The sequence below is a fragment of the Apium graveolens genome, chromosome 8, assembly GCF_009905375.1.
Source record: "Apium graveolens cultivar Ventura chromosome 8, ASM990537v1, whole genome shotgun sequence".
Classification (NCBI taxonomy): Eukaryota; Viridiplantae; Streptophyta; class Magnoliopsida; order Apiales; family Apiaceae; genus Apium; species Apium graveolens.
The window spans coordinates 127,953,639-127,965,779 of record NC_133654.1 but is presented as its reverse complement, the minus strand read 5'-3'; positions in this window follow the sequence as shown (position 1 = coordinate 127,965,779).

The window sequence follows — 12,141 nt, the reverse complement described above, 5'->3', positions numbered from 1 at the left end:
AAAAATAATACATGTTCCAATTCTTCAAAATACTTCAGTGAAATGGCATTTTCCCTTATATGATAAACCCTACCATCTGTCATGAAGTACAACAAGATGTGTTCTCTCAAGTAGGTATGGTAAACCATCTGTACAGATTCTAGTTGATTCAATCTTTCAGGAGTTGCTCCAATACCTGGTTCACTTAAGGAAGTTGGATCATTGGTTGTGTTCTGTATTCTTCTTTCATCAGCACTATCCAATCCAGATTTATCTCTTGCTTCCTTTCCAGTAACCACTCTTACTTCAAAACCACTTACAGCAGTCTTCAAAGGTTGAGTCTGTTTGGCTTTGGTGAATCCTGGTAGGAGTAACTTTGAAGGTTTAAGATGAGCAATGTCAGAGGTTTCCTTTAATTTATCTTCTGATATCAAGTTAACTTGAGCTATGTCAGAGGTTACTTGCTTCTTTGAGATATCAGAACTAACTATATCTTGACTCTGAACAACTTGAGCCATGTCAGAGGTTGTCTTAGAAATTTTTCTTGAAGTCAGAGCAAGATCAGCATCTTCAACAGTAATTTCTTCATCCACAGGAGGCACATAAACCTTGATAGGTTCACCAATTTCTCTTTGCCCTTGGACCTTGGATCTATCTGCAATTGTGATTTAGCCTTGGTTGCTTCAGGAGTTGTTCTTTCTTTTATCACAATGCCTTTGGCCTTTGGAAGTTTCTTTTTACCAACAAAAGCTTCAGATTTAGATTTGACTTTTTCTGACTTAAGTCTAGCTTCTTCTTCCATCAGACTCTCAAAGTCCATTCCTGGATTTTCTTTCAGAAATAGTTGTCTTGATATTTCTTCATCAAGATCCAAAAGTTCATCAGAACTTATCCTTTTACCAGTAGCAGAAGTAATTCTTTTTCCAGCATCAGAACTTGTCATGTGACTTGTAATTTCAGCTCTTCTTGATGAGAAACTTCTACCTTGACCATGACCTCCACCCATTCCAGAGTTTCCCTGGTCATCTTTTTCATCATCCTTCCCCTTCAGTGTCTTAACAGTTTTGCATTTGGACTTAATTACTTTCTCCCCCTTTTTGGCATCAGCAGGTAAGAGAAGAGAGACAAGCAATTCCACTGAGGCTTGGATTTCATCGAGTTGAGATTGCTGAGAAGCTTGATTTTTCAAAATATCATCAATCTGAGACTGTTGCTTCTCTTGGGTCTTCTCAATGTAAGCAACTCTGTCAAAGGTAGGTTGGAAGAATTTTTTCTTATCAATATTCTGAGTCATTTCTTGCTTGAGCAATTCTTCCTGAATTTTATGTAACTCTGCATGAGTTGTTGAATGGAGACCTTGAAGATGTCTAGTACTCAATGCAGTGACTCGAAGCTGTGTCTTGAAATCATCATTAATTAACATTTTATCAGCTTTTGCCAAGTGCTCAGCAAGAATCTTTTCAGATGAAACAAAGGTAATTGAGTTCCATTCCTTATTCCACTCCTGTCCTCTAGGAGTTTCACTCCAAGGTACTGCTGCTGCTCTTGTAACAAACTTCTTAACTAGTTCAGATTTATGAACAGTTTGTTGAGGTGCATGTCCTGAAGGACCAGCTTCATCAGCATCTGCATTAATAGCAGCATCACCAGTAGTATCAGCATTTGAAGCATCAAAACTGACAGAATCAGCATCTTCTGATAAAACAACAGTATGAGAAGCAATTGAGGCTTCAGCATCATCCTCTAATTGCTGATCTGTTTCCAAGTTCTGATCAACAACCATATCGTGATGCTCACCTATATTCTGATCATCAACATCTAGATGCAGAGAAGGTGTTGTAGAAAATTCTGGAGTTTGAGTAGCATCAGTAAAATGTGTTGTTGATGGATTAATTGCTGTTGGAGCTTCTAAGTAGAGAACCTCAGGCACAACCAGGTTGTGAATATCAATTTCAGCACTTGTGCCTGGGTCTACAGGAGATACAGTTTCATGTACAGGAGACACAGATGGTGTGTTTGCCTTATCTGTAGCAGCTTCCTGAGTTGGGGACAATGGAGAGGGAGATGCAGTAGCTTCAGCAAATTCTGATTCTTTTGAGATCAGAGATTCCTGATCTCCTTCCTTAGCTGCTGCTTCCTCATCATCTGAAGCTGGCCTTTTAGCTCTCTATTTCTTGTATCTCTTTGAAGGTGGGGATTCCTTGGGAGGTTCAGCATAAGTCATTCTTCTAAGCCTTTTGAGAAGCTTAGATCCCCCAATTCCAGAATCCTTCGGAGAAGGGACCTTCTCAGCTTCTTTAACAACAGGTTCTGATGCAGAAACCTGTTCCTCACTATCAGACTCATCTCTCAGAACAATCATCCTTCTCTTCTGTGGTGTCTGAGGGACAGTCTTTGTCCGGTTGGGCTTGGAAGATGAAGGCTTCACAGTATGTGCTGATGATGAAGGTTGAGCTATCTGTGAAGGTTTGAGACGTGTTCTGATAGTTGTTGTGGTGTTTGGGATGTGGTGGTAGGTTGTACATCAGGATAAACAGATCTATAGGTTTGAGGATCAGCATTTACCAGGATCTGTTTTACAGACTGAGGAATTTGTAAAGGTTTGACCACCGTTTTCTTAAGGTCAGCATTTACCAGGTCATTAAAAGCCCGTTTTGCAAGTTTAAAAGGTGGAAATAAAGAACTGGCTAGTTGAGGGTCATCAGCACAGCAAAAGGTATATATAAGCTGACAGAATCTAGCAAAGTAAACTACATTTCTATCCTCTGTCATCCTATCCCCAATAAAGCCTAGCACAACACTTGCAAAATCAAAATGAGTTTGGTTAATAATAGCATACCCGATGTGCTGACTCATTATTGGAATGGCATCAAAGTTGGAACACTTATTCCCGAAGGCTTTAGTGATGCAGTCGAAGAAAAAGCTCAATTCTTTTCTGATATGTGCTCGTTTCAACTGTCCAAACTTAGCCAAACTCTTCTCATACCCCAAATTGGCCATGAGCTGTTGTAGAACTGGTTCCTCCGGTGTTGAGAAAATGCAGCCTTCTGGTAAATGTAGATCTTTACGAACTGTTCCAGGAGTTACCACAAGTTCAACATCATTGACTTCAAAAACAATGCTGGGAGTACCCGTAGCACCACCATTATCAAAATGCCCAGTCCGCCAAAATTTCAGAACTTGTTGGCTGGAAATGACTTGAGGCTGGGTCAATGCATACCCAATTTCACTGTATGCCAGAAGATCTTGCACAAAGTGCAACTCAGATGGAGCTTCATCATGATTTAGGATGGCAGCATAGTTGTTGGGAACGAACTTGGCTCCATCTATGATCAAATCCTTAGGTGCCATGAGAAAAATTGTGAAATAAGTTTGCCTGTAAGGTATTTGACAAAATGTCTGTATGAAAAACAGCGTCAGGAGATGAGAGAGATTAAAAGTAAAGAAAGAGAGATAAAGTGTAAAAGTAAATAAAAGATTGTATAATCTTCTCTCTCTCTTACTTATACATGGTTAAAAAAAATAACCGTTGGACACCTGTCAGACATGCAGCAATAATGAATAGTTAATGGGCACGGGAAAACAGTAATCATTACTTATCACATGCAGTTTTTCAAGGAAAAACCGTTCCACTTGCCAAGTAATCCCATTAATTGAGGTAAGTCAGTTTTAATTCAAAATTTAAATTGTTCCCACTTATTTAATCATTTTCACTGCAAAACTAATATTCTGTAAAAATATTCAAGTATGAGAATGACCAAAAAAATAAATCAAGTAAGCAAGTACTGATATTTTAAAATCAGAACTGAATTTATAGCAGTAATTAAAATGGTCATCAGAATATGGATATATCAGGATTTAAACATGCAGCAGAATTTAAAACATCTCAGAGACAAATCTTGCAAAATATGAAATTCCATTAATATATTAAAAGAATACATTCATGAAATTGAAATTTACATCAGAACATTACAAGACTGTCCTAAGCTACAAACTCCAACATCAATAGCTTTTGTCCTTGGCTAAGAAGCCGGACAAAGCTGGCGATGAAGAAAAACAGGAAGAAGAAAACAAATTATTTCTTCTTCCGACTCTCTACAAAAAGAATAGCGAGTCGAATGATTCGCTCTTGTTGGCGGAGAGCTTTCATCCTTTCTTCTTCCAATCGCTCTAGATGGCGATGGTAGTCCATGTAAAAGAATAGGAGGTGTGTGAGAACCTCCTGGGGAACCGAGTCCCAAATCTCATCAGGAATGACAGTTACGTGCCATTCCTGCTGCCAGTCCTCACAGCTCAACTCCATGTTGAAGGTCTTATAGTTTAAAAACATATTGTAGTTGACCATGATTGTGTTGGTATGAAGGAAAAGAGAGTGAGTATGTGAGAAAAGAAATGATGTGTAGGCTGATTTGAGGTGTTGGTTTATATAGGCAATAGAATGCCAGGAGACGCAAGGAAATTTAATGCTGACAGGTAGAAATAATTCTACCTCGTCTCCCTAGACTGGGAAGAAGAAAAACAGTCATTGGAAGTATAAAACAGGGTTTAATGCGCACAAGAAACAAGTAAATATTATTGTGCATGTACGTGTTCTACTAACCCTAATTGTATTGACTGTTAATATCTCACCCGTACATATTCTGATTTAAAATAAGACTGTTTCAGATTTTAACCACAAATAAGTCAAATAGAGGATCAGAATTTAATATTAGCACTTAAACTTAAATCAGAACTTAACAGTCATCAGAACATGATTTCTTAACTTGAAAAATGAATGCCTATCTCTGTGATTCTTCACACAAATTCTGATTTCGGTTCTTCAAAACTTATTTATCAGAACTTTCATCAGAACTTGTCCTCAGAATTTATGCAATCTGACACATAAACTGTTCATCTAAAACAACATTGAACGCCACCGTAATTTTCATCATTCATATGGAGTGTAAGTGTGTGCATTAAGCAAAATATCAGACAAAGAGTAAAGTCTGATTCACTTCAGTACATCTTAGAAATAAGGCATAACTTAGAGCTTTACTAAAAATCTGTCATTATTCTGAAGTTTACTTTTGAATGAGTTCATGCACGAGTCCACCTCAACTGTTTTGTGCTTATTTTATGCATCTTTTAAAATTCCATTTTACAGTGGCTTCTCAGTGTAAGTGAGTCACGACTGCTTATCAGAATTTATGCTATTATCAGAGTATTTCTCCAGTAATCATAGAGTGTGAAAAGTCACCAAGAAAAATAATTATTTGCTTTTCTGATACATATTACTTAATACCAGCAATGCACTTGGGTCGTCCCTTCCATATTTTTACTCTAGATCTCAAAGGAGTACCTGATTTTTATTCCCTTTTCTTTTATTTTTTCTTTTGATGAGTGAGGTTTATCAGCACTTAGTACATCCATCAGATTTACTAACATCAGAACTTAACAGATGAGAAGCATTATTCTAGTTTTTGACTTAGTAATAAGATAGACAAAGTAAACGTGACTAAGCTCAATATCAGAATTTGCTTGTGTCAATAGATTTCCACATAAATAATTACTTCTAACATGGGATCTCTAGTATGTTAAAGACTACTAGGTTAGCATCTAGCACAGTTATCCTCATAGGATTGAATAGTCACAGAAACAGTCAGTTCACTATCAGAGTTTAGAAATTCACATCAAACAACAATCAGTACTTAAGCAATTTTCAATTAAGCACAGAATACACAAAGAGAGTAATTTCTGTAAAAACTGATCATAAAGTCTGATGCATCAGAACAAAAGCTAAGCAAATTTAGAGAAAGAACCTAAAACCATTCCAAGTTCATTTACCAATCTTGTAAAAGTAGCTTTACACAGTGGTTTTGTGAAGATATCTGCTAGTTGTTGATCTGTTGGAACAAAGTGCAATTCCACTGTACATTCATCCACATGTTCCCTTATGAAGTGTTACCTAATGCTGATGTGCTTTGTCATTGAGTGTTGAACTGGATTACCTGTCATAGCAATAGCACTTTGATTATCACAGTAAATAGGGATTTTAAAATATGTTAACCCATAATCCAGTAACTGATTCTTCATCCAAAGAATCTGTGCACAACAGCTTCCTGCAGTAATGTATTATGCTTCTGCAGTTGATGTGGAAATTGACTTTTGTTTCTTGCTAAACCAAGAAACCAATCTGCCTCCAAGAAACTGGCAGCTTCCACTTGTGCTTTTCCTGTCAATTTTGCAACCTGCAAAATCTGCATCTGAGTAACCTATTAGTTTAAAATTTGATTCTCTGGGATACCACAATCCCAGATCAGTTGTTCCCTTAAGATACTTGAAAATTCTTTTCACAGCTGTTAAGTGAGGTTCTCTTGGATCTGCTTGAAATCTTGCACAAAGACATGTAGCATACATGATATCAGGTCTACTAGCAGTTAGATAGAGTAGAGAGCCAATCATACCTCTATAATCAGTAATATCTACTGATTTACCAGTATCCTTATCCAGTTTTGTTGCAGTGGCCATGAGAGTGGATGCACTTGAACAATCTTACATTCCAAATTTCTTCAGCAAATTTCTGGTGTATTTGGTTTGATAAATAAAAGTGCCTTCTTAATTCTGCTTGACTTAAAGGCCCAGAAAATAACTAAGTTCCCCCATCATACTCATTTGATATCTTGACTGCATCAGTTTGGTAAACTTCTTGCAAAGTCTGTCATTTGTAGAACCAAAGATGATATCATCAACATATATCTGAACCAGAAGTAAGTCATTTCCATGGTTGAGGTAGAACAGTGTTTTGTCTATAGTTCCTCTGTTAAATCCACTTTCCAGAAGAAACTGAGCTAAAGTCTCATACCATGCTCTTGGAGCTTGCTTAAGGCCATAAAGTGCTTTATCAAGCCTGTAGACATGATTAGGATATTTGGGATCTACAAAGCCTGGAGGTTGTTCAACATATACTTCCTCCTCCAGTTCTCCATTGAGAAAAGCACTTTTCACATCCATTTGAAAGACAATAAACTTTTTGTGAGCAGCATAAGCCAAAAATATCCTTATGGCTTCCAATCTAGCAACTGGTGCAAATGTTTCATCATAATCAATTCCCTCATGTTGAGAATATCCTTTTGCAACTAACCTTGCCTTATTCCTTGTAATTATGCCACCACTATCAGTTTTGTTTCTGAATACCCACTTTGTACCAACAACAGATCTGTTCTTTGGTCTTGGCACTAGGGTCCAGACTTTGTTTCTTTCAAATTCATTTAACTCTTCCCGCATTGCTTGCACCCAATCAGCATCTTGAAGAGCTTATTCCACTTTCTTTGGTTCAATCTGAGCAAGCAAATAATTGTAAAGACATTCACTCGAAGTAGCTGTTCTAGTTCTGACACCTGCATCAGGATTTCCAATAATTAAGTCAGGTGTATGTGATTTAGTCCACTTCCTTGCAGATGGAAGGTTTTCTCTAGAACTGGATGCTCCCCCATGATCCATGCTATCTTCATCAACATTTTCTGATGCCCCCCCTGAAACTATGCTCTCTGAGTTGGATCCTTCAGAATTTAATTTTCAAAACTATCAGAACTTGGCTTATCAGAACTTGAAGAGCCAGTTGTATGTTCTATGCTTCTTGAGATGTGGTTGTATCTTGAGTATGCTCCCCCTGCATATGTGCATCTTCCTTTGGCGTAGTCACCACAGTTTCAATAACATCAGAGTTTAATCCATCAGAGTTTGCAGTATTAGGATTTAGACTGTCACGATTTTCAGTATCAGAATTTAAGTCTTCATTTTCAAATCTCAGCTGATCATGATCATTGAAATCTTCAAGTCCAGTAATCTTCTTATCATCAAAAGAGACATTGATAGATTTCATGACCACTCTTGTTCTCAAGTTATAGATTCTGAAGGCTTTTGTGGAAAGGGGATATCTAACAAAGATTCCTTCATCAGCTTTTAGATCAAATTTGGATAGCTGTTCAGGGTGAGTCTTAAGAACAAAACATTTGCATCAAAATACATGAAAATACTTCAGATTTGGCTTCTTTTTCTTCACCATCTCATATGGTGTCTTTCCTTACTTGTTAATGAGTGTTGCATTCTGAGTAAAACAAGCAGTCTGCACAGCTTTAGCCCAGAAATATGTTAGAAGCTTTGCTTCATCAAGCATTGTATGTGCAGCTTCAATGAGAGTTCTATTCTTTCTTTCAACAACTCCATTTTGCTGTGGAGTTCTAGGAGCAGAAAATTCCTGCCTGATTCCATGGTTTTTGCAGAACTCTTCCATTATCAAATTCTTGAACTCAGTACCATTATCACTTCTTATTATCTTCACAGAATCTTTGACCAATTTATCCAGTTGCCTGACATGATCAATCAAGATAGATGCAGTTTCACTTTTTGTGTGCAAGAAATACACCCATGTGTATCTGGTGAACTCATCCACTATGACCATAGCATATTTCTTCTTTGCAATAGACATGACATTTACTGGACCAAATAGATCAACATGTAGTAGGTGATAAGGCTTAAGAATTGATGATTCAGTCTTGCTCTTGAATGAGGATTTCCTTTGTTTACCATTCTGACAAGAATCACAAAGGCCATCAGGAGCAAATACTGACTTTGGCAGTCCTCTCACAAGATCTTTCTTGACTAGTTCATTTATATTGTTAAAATTTAAAATAAAGGAGTTTCTTGTGCCAATTCTAGCTTTCTTCAATTGATGCTCTACTCATCAGACAGACTGCGGAACCATCAGTACTTGTTGAAAACTTGGCTTCATAGATGTTACCATGCCTGTATCCTTTCAGAACAACTTTGTATGTAGATTTACTAATAACTTCACAGTGTTCTTCAAAGAAATCCACATGATAACCTCTGTCACAGATTTGACTAACACTCAGCAGATTGTGTTTAAGTCTTGAGACCAGAGCTACTTCTTTAATGATGACATTCCCAAGATTGATATTGCCATATCCCAACATTTTTCCAATGTTGCCATCTCCATAAGAAACACTTGGGCCAGCCTTCTCCACAAAGTCTGATAGCAGGGCTTTATTTCCAGTCATATGTCCTGAACATCCACTGTCCAGAACTAGGATGTTTTCCTGTTGCCCTACAATCACAAAGACCACTAATGATTAGTTTTAAGGACCCAGACTTGCTTGGATCCTTTGGCCTTATTAAGTTTGTTAACATTTGCAGCGGATTTAGCATCAGAGTTTATGTTAACATTTTTCTTATCAGAATTTACACTATCAGACTTTGAATCAGAACTTACACTAGAAGGAACAATGCTAACTTTCTTTAAAGAAGGTTTTATTTGATAATAATCATAGTACAGACTATGATATTCCTTACAAGTATAAATGGAATGCCATAAACTACCACAATGAAAACAAGGATTTTGTAGCTTATATCTAACAGACTGACTCTTAACTCCTGACTTTGAAGGTAAGGAGTTTATGTTCTTATTCTTCCTGCAAAAAGAAGTCAGATGGTTAGAACTTCCACAGTTATGACACGTTTTTCTAGGAGCATCAAGAATAGGCTTATAATCATTGCTTTTATTCACACCTTCCTTTCCATTCCTATTTTTCCTAGGTGATTTTACCTTGTTTGCATTCTTAACATCTTTCAGCTTATGCTTAAGCTGCTTCTTTGTCATTAAGCCTACGTTTACTTCAGTTGTCTTTTCCTGTTTTAGTTTGTCAGAAGTTAATTCCTTTTTAACTTCTGATTTCTCATTATCAGACTTTACAGCTACAAACTTAACAGGCTTTAACTTAGATTTTTGATTAACAACTATAGGCTTAATTTCTACAGTTCCTTTATCATTCTTATCATCTCCATAACCTAAGCCCTCTTTCCAGTTTTCACTACTTAACAAATTCTTAGTTGTTCTGCCAGAGTTAGTCCAAGTCCTAATAATCTCTCTTTCCTTTTCTAACTCAGCTTTTAGAGATTCATTCATTTTAAGCACTTCATCCCTAACATAGAAAGCATCATCTCTATCTTTCTGAGTTTGATGGAACATGACTAACTCTTTTTCTAAATAATCCTTCCTCTTTTTGCAAGCAAGATTTTCAGAAGTTAATCTTTCACATGTTAAAGTTTGATCTCTATAGCTAATGAACATGGTTTTAAGATATCTTCTCAACTCATTAATATCATCAGTATGAAAGGCATAAGTAGTTTAAGGTACCTTTAACTCAGCAGCTTCAGAACTGCTTTCAGCACTTGCCATATCAGCATTTGCCATCAAGGCATAATTCTCCTCACTTTCAGAATCTGAGGTGTCTGTCCAGCTTTTGTTCTTTGTGACAAGAGCCTTTCCTTTGTCACTCTTCACTTTCTTGCAATCAGGAGATATGTGGCCTTTCTCACCACAGTTGTAGCATTTGACATTTGTATTATCTCCTCTGTCAGACTTTCCTCCTTTGCCTTCAGATTTTCTGAAATTCTTCTTATCAGAACTTGCACCTTTCCTGGAAAACTTCTTTCCCTTCCTGAACTTCCTGTATGTAATCTTTGTGATTCCTTTCACCATAAGGGCACACAGCTTCATCATCTCTTCATCAGCATCCGTCTCAGGCAAGCTTTCAGATTCTGAGTCATCATCACTATCAGAACTTGATGACTCAGTATCAGACTTTTTGAAGAGAGCTTTACCCTTGCCTTTCCTTGAGGTAGCTGCCTTGGGGGATTCTTCTTCAGCCTTAAGAGCAACTGTCATTGACTTTCCTCCTTTCCTCTTGCTTCCTTGTTTCATCTCAAGTTCATGAGTCTTGAGCAATCTATAAATTTCATCAAGAGTCGTTTCATCAAGATTATAGTTGTCTCTTATTGTTGTTGTCTTCAAATCCCAGCTTTCAGGAAGAGCCAACAGGAATTTTAGATTTGAATCTTGAAGATCATTCTCCTTATCAACCAGTGACAAATCATTCAAGAGTTTGACAAATCTATCATATAAATCAGTCAATGACTCATTAGCCTTTGAGTCAAAGTGTTCATACTCTTAAGTGAGTATTGTCTTCCTGTTCTTCTTAATCGTATCAGTTCTCTGACATCTTGTTTCCAAGGCATCCCATATCTCCTTTGCAGTCTTGTAGTTTATTACCCTGTTTGACATTACATTATCAATGGCACTATGCAGTAAGTGTCGTACCTTAGCATCCTTAGCAATTGATGCGATATCTTCAGCAGTGTAGTCACTCTTCTCCTTTGGTACTGACTTTGCTGCTTCACCTGCAACTGCAACAACGAGCTTGGTTGGTTTGTGAGGCCCTTCCTTGATTCTATCAAGATATTCTGGATCTGTAGCTTCCAGAAACATAGTCATCCTCACCTTTCATATGGGATATTCAGATGGTCTCAATATGAGAACTCTAATAGCCTCATATCGGCTATGGATTTGTGTCTTTGGAGGTTCTTCAGTTTTGGTGGGCTTAGTTGGAGTTTCTACTTCAGACATGATTGTTTTTGGATCTTAAACTGTTTGTATGTTAACAGATAGGCTCTGATACCACTTGTTAGGTCACACACACTGTATAGGTGGGTGAATACAGTATATAGCATAATCAAATCAAATTCTAATAACACAAGTAACAGAAAACATACTTTATTCAAAGCAATAAATTATGTTACAGTATGGAACTGTCCTCTCTCAGTGATGAACAAATATCACGAGAGCTGCTAGGGTTACAATGAATAATCTTCTCGATAATTATAACACTTATAGTATAAACCCTATGTCTGTGTTTATATACTACACAGTTATAAGATAATCGTTAATTGATATGGAATATAATTCTGCTTCCTAAAATATATCAATCATATATCTTTTCTTCCAAGTATTCTATCCTTCATAGAATTCCTTCTTCATGCATATCTCTTCTTATGTTTGTCTTGATCTTCTTTTCTTTTCAATCAGCCGCCTTCCTTATCTAAACGTTTCCTTTAAGTCATGATATTATCTTCTGATAAATATCTCCTGAACCTTAAGTACTGATGACTTAAGTTCTGACTTCAGTATAAGTGCTGATTTCAGTTAAGTACTGATTTGTCCTGTTTAAGTAAGATCTGAAAACTAAACATAAATCATATTAGACATGACATTATCAAATATATCTAACATTTGTAATATCCGGAAAATATCGTGCAATTATTTTTATT